The sequence below is a fragment of the Centrocercus urophasianus genome, unplaced genomic scaffold, assembly GCF_019232065.1.
Source record: "Centrocercus urophasianus isolate 14NV4802_14NV808 unplaced genomic scaffold, USGS_Curo_1.0 seq_527, whole genome shotgun sequence".
In the NCBI taxonomy this organism is placed as follows: domain Eukaryota; kingdom Metazoa; phylum Chordata; class Aves; order Galliformes; family Phasianidae; genus Centrocercus; species Centrocercus urophasianus.
The window spans coordinates 24,800-41,950 of record NW_024885119.1 but is presented as its reverse complement, the minus strand read 5'-3'; the positions used below and the strand labels follow the sequence as shown (position 1 = coordinate 41,950).

At 44.8% G+C, this 17,151-nt stretch overlaps 1 long non-coding RNA gene across 1 annotated transcript; it reads right to left on the bottom strand.

Annotated features, from left to right (window-relative positions):
- Positions 1-72: 72 nt before the first annotated feature.
- On the bottom strand, positions 73-12,306 carry LOC122169362. Its single transcript, XR_006171556.1, has 6 exons — positions 12,230-12,306; positions 11,968-12,103; positions 9,176-9,309; positions 6,945-7,096; positions 918-1,190; positions 73-196 (listed from the first exon to the last, which is right to left on the bottom strand). It is a non-coding gene; the product is annotated as an uncharacterized LOC122169362 (long non-coding RNA).
- Between the last annotated feature and the right edge of the window lie 4,845 nt (positions 12,307-17,151).

Sequence of the window (17,151 nt, the reverse complement as noted above, 5' to 3'; positions counted from 1 at the left end):
CTTCCCCTTCCCCTTCCCCTTCCCCTTCCCCTTCCCCTTCCCCTCCCCTCCTTTCTCATCTTTGCGGCTTGATTCCAAACTTCACGCCTCATCACAGTTCTGAGAAAGGACACCACCAGTGTTGATGAAATCACTGTAGTGCTGGCTGTTGATAACCAAAGCCAACACGTGTCCCTTGTGACATCCTCAGCAGCACCTGCAGGAAGCAAGCACTCAGGCTGTTTTTACAGTAACAGGTGACCCATGCTGCGATGGAAAAAAGAAGTTGGAAAAATAAATTTTTAATACACCAAAATGCATTAAATCCTTCCTCGATTTCCACTCTTTCTAGGCTTGCTCTTAAAGCCTACGAAAAGTCCTATTTCTTGGTTTGCATTTCAACAATGTTAATTTCAACCTGTGTGTGCCAGCTCTCAGATTGGTTTAAAAAAATCACTCTTAAAAATGAGATGGAGAATAAAAACCTTCAGCAGCTGCAGGAGTTGGCCTGTAGGATTCCCACCCCCACCGATGGATTTGCAAACCTTCCTCCCAAATGATAAATCTCAGTCTTGTTTCGTTAACCCTGCTGTGGATCTACAAATTCTATTAGAGATTTACAAATCACAGCCATCCACACTAAATGAAAAGACTTGATTCATAAACCCGCATGTTCTGCTCAGGAAAGAAGTCCGGATCGTGACAAATCACCTGCTTTCCAAACCCAGTTCTGCAGTTTTTCCCTCAGACCGCACAGCCTGCTGCCACAGCACAGGGCCTGATGAAAAGGGGGCTCTTCGCAGAGCATTTTTCTCCCCTTAGTCCAGACACCGCACAAATATTCGCTAGACAGACAGATCTGTGCATGGAGAACATCTCCTCTGCACTCCCAGTGCCCCATTGTGGCTTTTCCCACTCCAGAACCTCGTGAACCTCACCATCAGGTCAGCACTGACGTGGCTCTGGCTCAGGAGCAGCAGCCACAGCTTGGATTTCTGCAGCACGCACAGCCTGCAGGACAGCACCAACCACGGAACGAATGCATCTGCGGCAAGGCTTTGCCACTCAGCTGTCTGCTGTATGAAGGCTGCCTGGTGCCTTGTGATGAGAAAACCCTAAAAAGGGCCCAGAAACTCAAACGTTGTTCCAAGATAGCAGAGATGTCTGGAAAGCAGGCTGAGCAGATCTCCTTGATCTCCTCCTGGGAAGACCTGCAGAAAGAGCTGTCATTTGTCTGCGATGCTCTCATACAGAAAGGCAGAGGTGTAAGAAAAACCACTGCCCCTGTCCAAGCTGCAAGGGAAGGTGCTCATCCTGGGGGCTGAGGAGCCTCCAGCAGAGATGTGAAAGCCAGCACAGATGTTCCCTGTTCTGTCCTCACAGGGAACCTCAGCCACAGGGCTCCAGGAGATGGAAGAATTAAGAAAAACACATACAGAAAAAATGAATACAACCCAGCAGCCCAATCCATCAACCCAACCCTAAAACACAACAACAACACAACACAACAACAACACAACAACAACACAACACAACAACACAACAACACAACAACACAACAACAACAGAACAACAACACAACAACACAACACAACAACAACACAACAACACAACACAACAACAACACAACACAACAGAACAGAACAACAGAACAACAGAACAACACAACAACACAACAACACAACACAACACAACAACACAAAACACAACACAACAACAACACAACAACACAACAACAACACAACAACACAACAACACAACACAACAACAACACAACACAACACAACAACACAACAACACAACAACACAATCCAACCCAACCCAATCCAACCCAGCTCAGCTCCTCAAACTGGGTGCTGTAAGCACTCTCCTCACAACACACTCTCCTCCCTCGCCACGTCCCTTGCCATTCTCTCGCCATGCCTCTCCCCAGCTGCTGCCTCCCCTATGCAATCAATCCTGGTGCACTCAAGCTGCCGGCCTACAGGGAGCCAAACCAAGCCAAGCTGAGCCAAGCCAAAGGCTGTTATCCATGAATCCTCCAATGTTAGAATGCTGATGAACATACTGACAAAACACCTATTTCCAGTGTTTTTTTTTTTCAATGGAAAACCGCCAGAGGGTTTCTAGGAGGTACTGGAGAAGGAAGCTGCGGAAGTTATTTTTTCTCTAATGAGGCAAATGCCAGAATAGATGAAACAATAAGTTTCTTTCTATTGGGCCGGGGGGGGGGGGGGGGTTGGTGTAATGCAGTTGCATAAGACATTCAGAACACACTGGGAATGAAATCAGTGAGATTTGGACGCTGCATTTCGATATCGGAGCAGAGCAGTGTGCGCTTCCACTGAGCTCAGCATCAGACTGATTTTCTGTAAATTTCCTGAAAGTCTGAGGCTGCTTGGTAAAGTGCACTGCAATGAGAAGACAGTTCTGATTTCTGCAAATCTTCTTTGAGCAACATTGCTTTATACGAAAACTGATGCGAACAATAAAGGAAAGTATTTGTTTGCACCATTCACGTCTTTCTGCGCTGTTATTGGTAGGTCTCTTACTAAGGGAAAGCTCCGTGCTTCCGCATGTAGGCATTCCTCCTTGGAGTGCTGGAGTATTGAAATCTTCTCCCAAGTCACAGGAAAGATGGGAAAAAATAGAAAATAGTTTGACCTACATTCACAGGAAAAATTATTGAGTTTGCACATTCCAACTCATTTTTCAAAGTAAAGCAAGAGCAGATTAACTTCCATAAAAAGGAATAAAATAATAATCGTAATGAAAGAATACAAGGGAAAAAACTCATTTTATCTTTTGGACTTGTGTGAGCACTGCTGGGAACACAACTTCTGCCAGTTTGCCACTCACAAGCACAGGCTCACGGAGGACCGCTCTCCTGGGAGCACGGAGAGCCAGAGATGCAGCAGCTGTGAATTGAGTGTTAGGATTACACCTAAAACCAATCAGCCTCAGAGCCACTTCTTGTCCCTGGGATTAACAGGGACAGGACAGTTGCATGGCATGGCTGTTGTGAGCAGTTTTTCCTTCTTGCTGCTATGTGTTACTAATGAGCTGGAAGCTGTGCATCATCACCACATCATTCTGGCACACTGCTCTTAATTCTTTCTGAATTCTGAAAAGAAATTTTTATTAAATATTTCTGGCTTTTTTTTTCCTGCATAATAATGAACACCATGACTTGTAAAAGTCTCAGACTATGATTAGGATTTCTTTTCTCTTAATATGGCTTCAAAAATACATTATTTTTTTTCCTTAAAACTGACAGCCAGAAATTTCTGTTCTGCCCTTTTTTCCTGCTATTTTCTGCCCTCTGTGAGATTAATCATTAATTGCTCTCAGTTCCCTCCATTTCCTCATTCTGTTTCTCATTTATTGCTGTTTTGTTCTAATCACTACCTTTGCCGCCGTGTCTGTGACAGATGGACTCTTCTGAGCAGGGCATTACAGCTCTCTGGTGGCTCAGTGTGGTCTCACCCTCCCCAATTTGTGCCTTCCCACATGAGATCACTTTTGCCTTCCAGTTTCCTTCACCTTTGGAAGGCATCCTGGAGATGCTGAGATATTCTATGACCCCATGCCGACTATTTCCCCGCAGATCCTTCAGAGCAGATTCTCGAACATTTCCCTTCTCAGCTTCTTTTTTTCTTCCTTTATTTCCTAGGATTCTGTGAGAGTCCCGGTTTTATGCATCTCCTTCCTAGAATCAGGGAACAAAGTGGTTCTGTTCTCCTCGTGGATCAGTGTATCAGTAGATATGTGTGTATTCCTGAGTGATTCAGGAATGGGAGGCACTGAAATGCCTACTGGGAACTGCAGAAAGAGGTGGATTGGTGAGCTGGGAAGCCGGCCTCCCGCCTTCACGTGTTTGTTTTCAGGAGCTGGAGCACGCGGAGCAAATTCTGCAGTGAGCGCCCAGCACTGAGGAAATGCTTCTGGTCTGCTGGGGTGAAAGCAAGCTCCAGGAGAGCTGTTCTTTTAATGTTTGAAACAGCTCTTTCCAGAATCGCCTCTGTCAGAAAATGGAGGAAATTTGTGGGTTTTCTATTTTCTTTTCCCAGCTTTTATTTCTTTTCCTCTTTACAGATTCCATGAATGTTCAGGAAAGCTCAGAGAAGCTGGAGTTTGAGGCGCTGGAGACCAGATCACCGCGACACCGGGGAGTTTTGCATACAAGCAGATGTTGCTCTTCCCAAAAACAGCCACATGGTTCTGGAAATCCTTCCCCACAGGACGATAGAAAGAATCATTTCAGAGTTGTGTGGTTTGAATGGAGGAGTTCATACATTCGTGATGGGCAGACAGAGGGCATTGTTCACAGCTGTAAGAAGTGGTGGCTTTGCAGTGTGGTGCTGAACAATATGCAAAGGACTGGCATTAATTGGAGCTACTCAGCAGAGATGTGGACATAATTATTTAAAGGACTAACTTGCAACAGATGGACTTAGTCACACACAGCATAGCTATCTGAAGACCAAAAACGCAAATGCCCTGGAAGAGAACTAGCATTCTGAAGGGTGCCTTTGGCTGTTGGGTGACAGGATGTTTCTTTTGATCTAAGGAGAGCCTAAAGAGCGTTAGCTTCAACATTTCTTCTCTGAAATCTATTCCCTCTGTGCATGCCAAGATCAGCAGCCTAAGAAAGCAAGCAACAGGTCTGGATTTAGGTTGTATATGAGAAAAAAATTATTCTTCAAAAGAGTGGTGATGCTTTGGAGCAGACTGGCGAGGGAGCGGTGGAGAGGCTGTCCCTGCAGCCGTTCTAGAGCAGTGGAGACAAGGTTAATGGGCACGGATGATGGGGTGACGGTTGGACAAGATGATCATAATGGCCTTTCCAACCTGAAGGATTCTGTGATTCACTGGGAGAAAACCAGTTTGATGGCAGTGATGGGTGCTGTGAGCAACAGCCACGGGACAGAGGCCTGCCTTGGGAGCCCTCGTGGGGTGACACAGATACAATGGGAGCTCAGCATTTTAGCTAGGACTTAACCAAGGCTATCAAAATAAGATCTATTTTTAGAACGATTTTTCTGTGCTTTGCATTAACCCAAGGACAATCCTGAGGATGCCCCATGGGCCGGGTCTCATCACTGTTTGTGCTGCAACACAAGTAAGTCCCTTGATTTCTGCAGAACAACCTCCCACTTCTGCTTTTCCTTCCAGCCCACGGGATGCTATATTTAATCTTGGAGCTGTCTACCTTTTTTGCAGCCCAATCTGGGAGTCATGCTTCCTAGAAATCATGAAATGGCATTCAAAATCATGAAGGTTCTTATGAAGCGTGGTTTGAATGCCTGCTCTCAGTCACTTGCTTACTGAGCATCTATAGGTCACAGGGCCAATTTGTAAGGTTTTATCTGCCAGAAAGAAAGCAAAATGGTGAAGTTCTGCAAACAAGAAGCCTATCTTTATCTTATAGGCTCATAAAAGTAACATTTGGCCTCTGTATCTCAAATGCATCATTACAAAAATCAGTTTATCTATCTCCTTGTTCAAGAAAGGTAAGCAAAGTTGCCCTCTGCCATCTGCTTTCTCCCCACTTTCAATGAAGAGTTAACCTACCAGGTAGTCAACACGAGCAAAATCACAGAGAAATGTGACTGTTATTGGGGAAATCGTGGTTTGCAGCAGCAGCCTCCTCATCTTATGTAATAGGAAGGCTGATTTCTTGAGAAGTTTGTTTTTTTTTTAACAGATCTGTCATCAGATGCAGGTTGCTTATTAATGCCTGCACAGACTGCAGCCACCTCTGTCTTCCCTTGATTCCTGCTGTCTTGGTTGCTTCCAGTGGTGCATCTCTATGCCCACTGACCTGTCCCCCTGTTTTGTTGGTCTCTGTAATTCTGTACTTTGCACTTTTCTTATGGAAGTCTTATTTTCTTATTATCCTTTTAGTCAAAGACAGTCTTCTCTCCTGTTTGTGAGTAGTTCATGACATTTGTCAACTGGAATCTGCTTCACAGAAATAAAGAACCTATTTGAGCAGATCCAGGTGCCCATCCATTCATCCAGGCCCCGAATTGCAGTACTGCTGGAAAAATAGGAAAGAATAGGAAATGTGGACAACTCAGTATAATGTCTAGTACAATTTCAGTATAGTAAGATGCTGTATTTCTCTAGGATTCTCATACGACTTCTTTCATTGGTAAGTCAGACTGATGGTTGGGGGATGATCTTGAAGGTCTCTTCCAGCCTAAACAATTCTGTGATCAAACACTGACACTTCTATGAGCAGAAAAGTCGAAACGGTTGCATTTTATTACGTGAGAAACTGATGTGTAGCTCTGGGTGACATCTGTTAGCATTACGTAGTAAAGCTGGGGCTCTTCACTCTTCACTGCAGTCCTGAAGGGGTCCTGAACTCAGTAAAACAACCACATGCCCTCACACTGGGGAAGTGGAACCAAGCAGATTGGAGTGCCATGGGCTGGAGTCTCCCACACTTCAGCAAACCAGAGCATCTGCTGCACGTAGCAGAGCTGGTAATGCCTCGTTAAATGAAATGTGGGTGATAGCTCAAACGGCTGCATTCAAAGACCTGAAAATACACACTCATCATCTCTCAGTGGTTTTCCTCTGACAATCCATTCACCCTTGTAGTGACCCAAAATTTTTGCTGGTGTAGCTTTCCTCACTTTCAGTCAGCTTGTGACCTTGTCTATTCCTCTTCCTTTAGTTTTGGAAATGTCAGTGTCTATATTTTAAGATGCCTTAGGACCAACTTCCCCTTTGATAGTTCTTTCTGTACAATTTTCCATCCTTACTTCTTAAGAGTTTAGAAATAATTCCGTAACAACAACAAAAAATCCTAAAAAGCACACTCTGTTTGGCTTTAACAGCAATATTGGTGAATTCAGAGGGTAAAAAAAAAACCACAAACAGAGGGTATTTGATCAGGTAACATGAAACTCTCATCATACAGAAATTGTATCATTTTGGCTGAACCTTAATACCTGTTTACAAGATCTCTGCGCATGGGATCAGGTTTTTGTCTATGCACCTGTCTTGGGTATCCAAGTCTTCAGACCAGTCAAACTGTCAAAACGGTGAGCTGTGCTCCTTGTCAGGTCAGGCAGCATAGAAGGACTACAGGGTTGCTGTTTGCCTTTGATGGAAGAAAATTTGTGTGGTCAAAAGTCAAAGTTCAAACTGGGGGGCAATGAAAAGTGTTTCTTAAATACACCACCAACAAAAGTTGGACCAGAGATAATATTAGTTCATTGCTTGATGAGAATAGTCATCTCACAAACAAACACTGACAAATCAGAAACATTTAATGCCTTTTTTTGCCTTTGTCTTCAAAGCCAGCGATGGTCTCTGGCACCCCAGACTGACCGCAGTAGCGATCAACTCGTAGCCAACCTGGAACTGTGTGGGATTTTCTGCTCCACCTGGATGCACGTGAGTCCATGGGGCATCCATCCCAGAGTACACAGAGAGCTAGCTGATGTCACTGTGAGACCTCTTCCAATTATTTCACCATGGTCTTGGGAACGTGGAGAGGTCTCAGTTGACAGGAAGCTGGCAAATGTTGCAATTTTCAAGAAGAGCAAGAAAGAAGACCCTGGTAATTACAGGTGGGTATGGAATTCCAAGGTCACAGCCTGAACCAATATGTGAGCACGTAACTGCCTGGAGCAGGGGGCTGCAGCCACCCTTTCTGTCTCAGCGAGGCTTCTGGGAGCAGCGTGCAGTCTGACTCTGTGCAGTCTGACTCTGTGCAGCTGCCCCTTGTGCCCCTTCCCCTGCCCTTCTCCTGCACCAGTACAAATGGGAGAAGGCTGCATTCCTCAGTTCGCCCCTTCCTCAAACTGTTACTGGGAGTGCTGAGTTCATTTCTCCTTGCTATTTTTTCCTACAGCACCTATTTCTCACATAAGGACTCTGTCACCGCCCTTGTTTGCTCTACACAGGCCTGTCTGTTTCAGTTCAGTTCCTGGTAAAATGATGGAGAAAATTATGCTGGGGTTACTGAAAAACACCTGAAGGACAATGCGTTCATTGGTCACAGACAATACGGGTTCATAAGGGGAAGGTCCTGTGAATTTCTTTTTATGTCAAGGTCACTCGTCTTGTTGAACAAGGGAAGCCAGTTTGATGTTACTTTTTTGTTTTCCAGTAAAGCTGTTTCTCACAGTATCCTTCTGGACAGCACCCAGCACAGTGCCAGACCAAATCATAGGGTGGCGGTGGGTCGGCCCAAAGAGTTGTAAGGGCTCACATCAGGTTGGTGGCTGGTCACCAGCGAGTTTCCCAGGGCTCCATGTTAGGGGCAGTTCTCTTTAACATTTTGATTTGGGTGTTGGGGTAGAAGGTGTTTTGAGCAAGTTCACTAATGATACTGAACTGGGAGGAGCTGCTGACCGCTTTGAGGGTGGGGACTCCTTGCAGAGAGATCCAGGCAGACTGGAGAGTTGGCAATCACCAGCCACGTGAAGTTTAAGGAGAGAAACTGCAGGATTCTGGCTGTAGGGAGGGGCAATCCTGACTGAGCATATGCACTCGGATGGTTTCTGTCCCAATGGAGACCTGTGATGCCCACTGCCTGCCTGCCACAAAGCCAAAGAGAGGCTGTGGAACAGCAGAATGTCCTTTTGAACCCAAGCCATTCTGTAATTGTATGATTCTAAGATTCCATGATTCTACAATAATAAATTGAAAGTTGTATCTCATGTCTTCTAGCTGATCCTACATCCTGTGTTTTATGTTAACTGTAAAAAGTTCCACGTTCTTTTGCACAAGCTGTGAGCTACTGAGAGCTCGTCTAAGAAACCTGCAGGTGTGGGACTTCAGGACATGGCTCAGTGGGCAGTATTGGTGGAAGGAGGATGGTTGGACTAGGTGATCATAGAGGTCTTTTCCAACCTTAGAAGCTCTATGATTTTATGGTTTTCAGGACGTGCTTTGAGGTATCAAATAATGGGATCACAGTTACCTTCCGTGCAAAAATGCAATTCAGTAACCATGACTTTAAAAACAGAAAAATCACATTTTGTAAAGCCTGATTTGTCCTTTCACCCTCGTGGTTCCCTTCTAACTCAAGATGTTCTGATTCTGTGATTCTGTGAGGAGGAGGAGAAGAGGGACTGGTGCTTTTAACCCAGAACTGCCATGCAAGTGCTGACTTTGGCAGTTCCTCAGAGCGTGACTTGAGATGAATCACCTCATCCTGTGTGCCACTTACCCCCATGCAAAGGGCAGCAGGAGATCTCTGTTCTCAAAATAGGAAGAAGCTGCTCTGCCCTCGTGATTCTCTGCAGGCGATCTGTGTCATCCCGTGCTCAATGACAGCAGCTCTGGTGTCAAGGAAGCTGATGCCTATAAACAGGAGAAGGCACATTATTATCTACACAACAGGACTGCAGGGGACCGTTCTTTGGCACTAAACATTTAAAGAGGAAAAAACCCTAAAGGTGACAATTTAGATCAAGAGAGCAGAGGGACATTCTTCAGATGAGAACAGACCAGGTGCTTGCTACAGGGCAGAGCAATAAGGGTGCCAGATAGAAGGAACTGGATGTGAAGGACTGTGAACATATTTACAGCCATCTGGCATCCTCTAATTATCCAAAAGATGAGGCTGCCTGAGCGCTCACCAAAATGTGGAGAGGGAGGGAAGGCAGGAGTCTGTTTGGACAGAGGATCTTGAGTGCTTCATGCTTTCAACGTATGTTTTTTGGAAATGTTTTATATCACTTCCTAGATTATTTATATTATTGGAGATATACAAAAATGGTTCCAGAAGAACACGGAAAGGCTACTCCTGTATTTTTCCTTCCAGGTTTCTCAAAATCATGTCACAGAAAAGAACTGTTTCCTGGACAGCAGCATCAGCAATGAACCGGGGAAGAATCAAGAAAGCCCAGTTTTTTCCCGTGTTCCACTGATCTGGTGTTAGCTTTATCTGAAGCCTTGCAGGATCCAGTGGAAAATCTGCAGCACCCGGAATCATGAAATTTAGGAAAAAAGTCCCAGGTTTTAAAACCGCAGAGGAAACATTTGAAAACAGTGCCATGGTGCTTACTCAGAAAGTAACAAGGAAACTGAAGTTTATGTTCTTAAACACAGGCATTATGCCCTTCTTGGCCTTAATGATGGTTTTCTTTTTTTTGAATGTCTGGATTCACCACCATCATGGTTGTGTCACCTTTAAATTGCTTTCTTGTGCTTTCTTTCTGTGAAGCAACAGTTCTTTTGTTGGTTTTAGCACTGTCCAGCTAGGAGGACGTGAGTAAGACCTTCCAGCTCAACTCCTTGTTTACAACAAAGCTAAACTCTCCTGCATGCTGAGTTTTAATTTACCGCTCTGCAGAAACACAAGCAGGACTGCAGTCCTTGTACTGCAATGACAGTGCACCCCTTCTCCTGATAGGAATGAAAAATGAGAAGTGATCATTCATTGTGAGATCTTGAGTATGTTTTTGTCTCCTTTTTGATCTAGGACCCATCTTCAAGTCAAATGTAAAGGTTTAATAATGTTATGACCTCTGTAACATTTGCTGCTATGCCTTTTAAGATAAGAGTAATCAAACGTCATGCCTTGGGCTGTACCTGATCACAGTGAGTATCAAGCTGCCTCTTTATTTCGTCCTTCCATCAGGAGCTCAATGGCACTGAGCTGACCTGTGCTGCTCTCATTCAGGCAGGAACAGGAGTTTAATGACAAATTATTGGTTCTGTCGTGGTACAAAGTAAGATACTGGGTTTAATATGTGATATTTGTAGTTGCTTGCATACCACAGCAGATACCAAAGTATCTGTCATGTGCCCTAAGCAATCTGGAGTCTTCTTTCTCAATGGCAGGACAAGCACACCTCTAACACAGTTACATATAATTGTGTGAAGCCAGGACAGCTGTTGCCATGGGTTTTAACCTCAGGCAACTTCTGCTTCTGCTCCCTGAAATGCAGTGCTGAGATGAACAAGTGATTTTAGCCACTTGTAAACATGCTCTGCCGAAACAAGAACTGAATCAGAATTCAACATGCAGAACAGAAATAAAAGATGATCATTAACTAAATGGTGCTCACCACCTCTAATTAGGAAGAGCAGGTCTGAGGACAGCACGTTACGGTTAGGGAAAAAAGCCATTTATTTTGGCAGGGAAACAAAAGATCTTCATGTTCAAATGTTTTGTATGAGCTGTCAAACCAAGGCTTCAGCACGCCTGTCATCAGGAAACTTGCAGTGGCACCGAGTGCAAGAACAGGCACCGCGAACGCCGTGTTCTGACAGCTTCCAATCACTGATTTCTTGCATTTTCTGCTTTTGATTCTTTCCTATACTTCATAAAATTGCTTTTCACCCTCCTGCCCGCGTGCTTTTCACATTCTTAGCGAGCCATAATCTCTACACAGCATTTTAAGTCTCACAGTGTGCTTGTCATTAAATCCATTTGTGCCGGATTCATTTTTAAATACATTTGTGTAGTTTGCAGGTACTACAGCATAGCTGTATTCCCCCTCCCCCCACCCCCCCTTCTTTTACAGTTTCTTTCTGGTCTACCAGCCTGTTTGCCTTCTCTTTTTTGGTCCTTTATGGGATATGCTGAAGTGCTGCACCAAAGCATCTTCACTTCCCCAATTTTGATTTGGTCTTTTCTACTCTTTTGCAAAACAAACAAAAGAAAACCAAACCACCAAACGAAAGCAAAAAAACCTTTTGATTCTACATTTGATTGAATTCTTTGCTTGTTTGTGTCCAAATGGCTTTAGTGCCACCTTTCAAATAAGAAACACCAGATACCAGGGTTGCTCTGAAAGTTATGCGTCCTATTTTGTTCTGTTGGCCCACAGCTTCAGAAGCAGAGGTTGGTGGTATGGCAACAAACAACAAACCTTCCTAATAATATTCCATCACATTTTGTTGCTCCATGAAATAGTGCCATTGTGTTCTTTGTATCCATTGTAGTTTCCACGGAAATGAACAGGAGGCATTACTTTTGAAGCGACCTACATAGCTTGCATTATTACTTACATTATGATCCCTTCTGTCATTTGTGTCCAAAGCCACCGGTCGCCATTAAGCTGCAATGTGCCAGCAGTTCTGGTTTGCGAGCTGATCTTCACAATTTCATGTTGATGATGTCTGCCTCCATGTGTTGCCTCTTCTGCTGTACAAACATCAGAAACCTTTTGCTGTGAGGCTGCACAGCACTGCCCATGGCTCTGGGCTGCAGCCCAGATCCCACAGATCTGAAGTGGCTGAGAGCAGAGCCATGCTGCTGTGTTCTGGTTACCTGTATGAGTGCAACAAGCAGTTACTTATGTAAACGCACTGTTCGCTCTGAAGTCCAACCTCTGCTTTCCAGGGAACTTGGATGATATATAAGCAAAGTTTTGGCAGTAATTTCACTTCACTCTTTGTCCTGCATGCAGCTTATGGGAAGGTGAATGAAAAGTTGTGTTGCTCTGCCCTCTTATGATGGTACCATATTTCCAGCTGTTTGTGACCAGGCATGTCCTGCCTGCAGTTCAGAGGCAGGGTTTTATGTTAACATACATGACAGGCATATGGATCCTAAGTGACTACATTTAACAGTATTGATTTCATATTGAGACACACATTTTTGTATCACCCATTTGTTTCCTGATAGGAAGGAGAAGAAGGAGATGCCAGGGAGCTGCCAGGTACGATAGGAAATGTTGTTGATGCTCAGAACACCTGATGGCTGCAAAGACAGACTGACAGCTCAGCGTGTGGCACTTTCTGACACAGGCCAATAATTAACCTGATTGCTTCAGTTGTGTTAGAGGTGAGTACATGCTGCCCCTTTTGATAAACAGAAAACTTTTCCTTACTGCATTCAGTTGTCATTCACTTCTAGCTTGGCATCCTCCTTCAAGGCACCTGCTGCTGCTTCGTGCTCCAAAGTAACACACAGCTCAGTTACTAAGCGTAATTTGTTCTAATTCTGCTCACAGACCCTGGAGAGGAGAAACACCTCCCAGAAACCATCAGTTCCTAAGCATGAGATTTGGTTACGTTATCTCAGCATGCGCATTCTGGCCCAGATTTTGAGCTGCAGCTGTGTTGTGCCACAGGGCCTGGCTCTTGCCTAATTTAGAGCAATGGCAGATTAGGGATCCTTACATTCACTATGGTACAACATTAGTCCAGCACAGCTCCGTTTTCCCAATAATTGGCTGCAGTAAGCTCAGAAGGAAGATGATAGGAAAGTGGCTATCCATCAGCTGGGAAACTCCAGGGCAGATAGGAATACACCAGCGACTGGATCTGGTGAGATTACAGCTGCTTTATGCAATTAGAGAAGATAAGCTACAGGACTGGATCCTCCACTGCGACTTACTGAGGCTGTTCTGGCCCAAAGGATGCAACTAATTACTATTATTACTTATGTATTTAGGAAATCATCCACTAAATTTAGTAAATGCAATAGGATTGGAAGTGTGTTGTCTTGGATGATGTGTTACTATAAACTTTAAGCAAGCTGTGATAGGATCAGAATATTTGGGAAAGAAGAATGGATGAAAACAAACCCCCAAACCACAAATCCTAGGTATGAGACCAATTCCTATGTGACCAGACCTATATTTCTACAACGAAAACTGTTTTGAAAATAAAGTGCCGCTGTAAAGCTTTTGGACGAGTAAAAGAAAACTTTTTTTGAAGTTTTCCTCGGAATCTGAATGATATCTGTGGGGGAAAAAAAAAGAAAAAAAAAAGGTGTTAATTTGTGGTACATTTACTGCCATTTCAGTGAGCAACATGTGCTTAGGAGGAGGGCAGGTCAGCATTGCTGGGAAGGACAGCCCTAAAGGGTCAGCATTCCACCAATCCAAGAGTGGATTTTTACCATAAAGCACAGCTGCGAGCTTTATGGATTCCTTCAATGTAGAGCTGGGCTGTGCTGCACACAAAGCACTCCCAGACGGTACTGCAGGAGTAACGATCAGCACAGCGCCAAGAAAAGCTCTCGTCCTTCAAGGGCAAGTTAAACTGGAGAGAAGCGAAGCAATCGCAGTACTTTGTAGTCTTTCTACTTAGGCTACGTTAAGTGATACCTCCTATGATCATCTCAGAAATTCAAAACATGTATGGGAGAACAGAAAGAACGCTCCTTACTTTTTACAGGGCGCCAAAACATTGTGCCAGTGGCCTCATTGTGTGTGAGCCCCAAGCGTGAGACTGACGACTAAATCTTTTGGACAGATTATTTGGAAGTGCAAATGAAGAAGCGAAGGCAAATTCCTTTTTTTTTTTTTTCTTTCTGTAAAAAATGTGGAGTACGAATTTCACAAAGCTGACGCACACCAGACAGTGTCGCACAAGATCCTGCAGGCTGCTGCATGAATGAGGGCTTTCAGGCCCCGCACACTGCCCTGTTGTTCCCCAAGCTGTCCTTGCTGCTCACTAACACTCAGCTGGCAGGAGCAGAGGTTGCTGCACCAAGTGCCATTTGTGTGTCAGCTCAAAAAAAGTGGAACTCTCCTTACAGCTGTTCTCTTCAGCGCTTCCTACCGAGCACTGAGGATGAAGACACACGATATTCTGCTAAATTAAAAGCACGGAGTTTGATGAGCTCAGTTGTCAGGGCCAGCTTGTTCAGAATTCATCACACCTAGTTTGTGCGTTACGAAAACTTCTCCCCACCCTGAGCAAATGCTCCCAATTGAATCGAGCAGAAAGAAACATTTTTAGAACGCAGTTTTCTGCCACAGCTCCATAACAAAGGGGAAAATAACAACTTGTCATGGGCAGCTTCTGGCTGTTGCAAAGACAGGGATTATAGATAAACCACTGGAACAAGCAGAAACGTTGTACATTAAACCAAATCATTTATTAGATTCTCAACTAGAATTGTTGACGGAAACGTGCGCTATTTATTGGCTGCGTTTTCAATCTCAGAATAGCAATTTTGATTAAATGAATACAGCCAAAGCGTCCAGAGCGCACCGAAACGCGTCTCTTCCAAACGTCCTCTTGCCTCCCTTACAAACGGCTCGGTCCTCCGGCAGAGCTCCGTTGCCGCGTGGATGCTGCCCTCTGGCGCTCGTTACTCCAAGGGCCGGATCCCGCTGCCCGCCCGCCTGCAGACCTTCGGTGTCCCGAACTGCATCGCTAAGAAATGCTGAAAGAAATCTCCAAAACCATGAGGAGATGTGGCATCAGGGAACTGCTGCATGTATGCATGTATGTATGATGTATGTATGTATGTTTGTACGTATGATGCATGTATGTATGATGTATGTGTGTATGATGTATGTATGTATGTACGTACGTATGATGTATGTGTGTGTATGATGTATGGATGTATGTTTGATGTATGTATGATGTATGCATGTATGATGTATGTATGTATGTATGTATTGATGTATGTATGATGTATGTATTTATGATGCCTACTTTCTCTGCCTTCGCCACCCTTCCTATTCGCTGGGTTAAATGAGAAAATAAAGCTGCTGCAGCAGCACCACGCAGGTGCTTCCCAAGCGGCCAGAGCCTCGTTTCGCCGGCCCTGCACAGAGCTGTGCATGCTCTCCTTAGTAGAGGAGGCAGTGGTGTCTGAACAGGGAAAAAACAAACCGCTGGGAGGCTCAAATCTGCCAGACGAGGTCGCTCCGGAGCAAGATGCGGGAGGTTTTCCCCTTCAGCCTCGCCGGGGGTTTTCACGGATGGAGAAATGTAACGATCTTTATTCCGAGCGTCTCAGCATGAAGTTTTTTTCTATCCTCCCAGAACACGGAATTATGTATGTTCTGATGGCCACTTTCCCCCAAAAGCATGAAAGAATGTATTTGTGACACTGGCTTCTGACGGTGTGACCAGCAGAGGACAGGACAGGCCCTGATTTGGGAATTTGCAATACACAGCTCTTAGTGTAGTTTTGAGTGCTCCTGACTTTGTTAGCTTCATCACTGCTCTCCATCACTGCAGTGATGCAAGACAGCTGCACACAGTCCATGTATTTGCAAGCGTCCATTGGTGCTCTGGTCAAAGAGAAGTGACTGGCTGCTGACACCCAAACAATTTGTCACTGCTGGAGCAGCTAATAGTCATGAAGAACTGGGGAAAAAATCCTGTAGCTGACTGTACACTGCGAGTTCCTTCAGCTTTCTTCTTTTCAAATCACGCTGTATTGGGAACATCTGACAGACAGCAGCTTCCACATACATTCTAGAATAACAAAACCAGGTTATTGCTAAAGAAAATTGAGTCTTAATAAACAGATTTGCTTCCACTTTCGCAACTGTGATTTCTCTTAGCTTTGCTTACCTGATTCTGAATTCTGAGGGCGGGGGTGATGGTGCCTGCCCACGACAATGTGGGCACAGCATCCACAGAGGGACGCGGTGCTGCCCTGAGATGTGCTGGCCATACTGCAGTGCACTTAAAATGTAACGCCAAGGAGCCAGGCAGCACTGAAGCAACAGGAGAAGGCAACGGGAAACACAAGGGAAATACATAAAGGAATTAAGGAGTTATCCTCCAAGAAGGTGACAAGGCCAGCTGCCCAGCTGACATGCCTCTACATCAACGCTCACGGCGTTTCATGGGAAACAAACAGGAAAGGCTGGAAGGCACCACGCTACTAAAAAACGATGACATAGTTGCTGTCACCAAAACCAGCTGGGGCTGATCAACCTGGAGAATAGAAGGCACCAGGGACACCTGAGAGCAGCCTTTCAGAATCTAAAGGGGAGCAGTAAGAAAGAAGGGATGGAGTCTTTAGCAGAGTCTGTTGTGACAGGACAAGGGGAAACGGCTTCAAACTAAAAGAGGGGAGATTATAGGATATAAGGATATAAGGAAGAAGTTTTTTCATTAAGGGTAGTGAGGCACAAGTTGCCAGAGAGGTGGTGGATGCCACATCCTTGGAGACATTCAAGGTCAGGCTGGACCAGGCTCTGAGCAACCTGACTGAGCTGTGGCTGTCCCTGTTCACTGCAGGGCATTGGACTAGATGACACTGAAACAGCCCTTTTGACTCAAACGATTCTATGATTCTACTGTGATTTGTCCATCAGTAATTCCATCAAGAGTGTGGGCAAATCTTCCTGAAATTAAAGATATATGTCTAAGAGTACTGTGTCCTCTAAACACTACTGCTAAGTAATGCTAAGTAATTTCAGCATTCAGAGGCAGATTCAGCACGACTGAAGCAGGCTCCTGGAATTGCAGAACAGAGCTCCAAGTCCT